Genomic DNA, 1,141 nt, shown 5'->3' with positions numbered 1-1,141 from the left:
GGGGGACATGCAGCCAGATGTGGGGGTGTGTGGGGGACATGCAGCCAGATGTGGGGGTGTGTGGGGGACATGCAGCCAGATGTGAAGCTGAAGCTGTTTACAGATTTATTGAGGATTTTCTGTCAGACGCTGCTGAACAGAAACTAATCATCCAAATTAAAATCGGGGAAGCAGAACCTCAGGAATGCAGGCGGGTTCGGCAGCAACGCCCGAACAATCTGACCAGGAATTTCTGGCTGATCTGTCGTGGGTTTGCATAAACTGCCATACAAACAGTTCAACTGAGTTTAAAAAGGTCTTAAAAAGACTTTCAGACTCTGGAGAACTGCTGATGAAGAATAAGAGTTCACAGAAACTTCAGGCAGAAAACAAAAATAAATGATTTTATGCAGACTTTAACATTTCTGTCTTCCCAATCCAATGAACAGAACATTTTGTCTTTGTATGATTATAATATTTTATTTTATACATGTTTCTGTTGGTTTTTAAATACATTCGACTTGTCTAGAGAGGAATTAAAGTTATTTAAAGTTTTCTTTGTTTATTTGAATTTGTAAAAAAAAGGTTTATAGGTAGCACAGCATGCTTTGTTGTTCTTTTTTATGTTTGAACACCAGAGTCTGGTTCTGGCTCGGTTCTGTGGAGCTTACTAAGTGCTACAAACTAACATTAACTTTGTTGATGAGGCCTGAAGCTGTTTGTAGTCTTTGACTCTCCTGGGGAAGAACCCATCGGTTCAGAGAACTCTTTATCAACTTTTTATCATGTTGTCTTTCTCAAGGGTTCTTACCTCGAATAGATATTTCTACAGAGAGCAAGGGTCAAAGGTCAGAGACCCAGACAGAGAAGGGGGGGGGAGGGGTTCTTGTTTCAGCTCTGAAACCTCAGCTGTGAAGCTTCTTACTGACAGCAGGTGGCAGCAGAGAGCCGGACTCTGACGGGCTTCTTCTGTGGTTTAAAATATATCAATCAATCAATCAATCAATCAAATTTTATTTGTACAGCACATTTCAGCAGCAAGGCATTTCAAGGTGCTTTACATAATTAAAAAACAAAATAAAAACAGCATGTGACAATGAATAAACAGTAAGAAAGAGACAAACATCAAAACCCCGCACTCTAACCCTAATTTAGCCATAAG

The sequence above is a fragment of the Kryptolebias marmoratus genome, linkage group LG17 (genome assembly GCF_001649575.2).
Source record: "Kryptolebias marmoratus isolate JLee-2015 linkage group LG17, ASM164957v2, whole genome shotgun sequence".
Taxonomy (NCBI): Eukaryota; Metazoa; Chordata; class Actinopteri; order Cyprinodontiformes; family Rivulidae; genus Kryptolebias; species Kryptolebias marmoratus.
Note: the sequence above shows the minus strand (reverse complement) of the source record.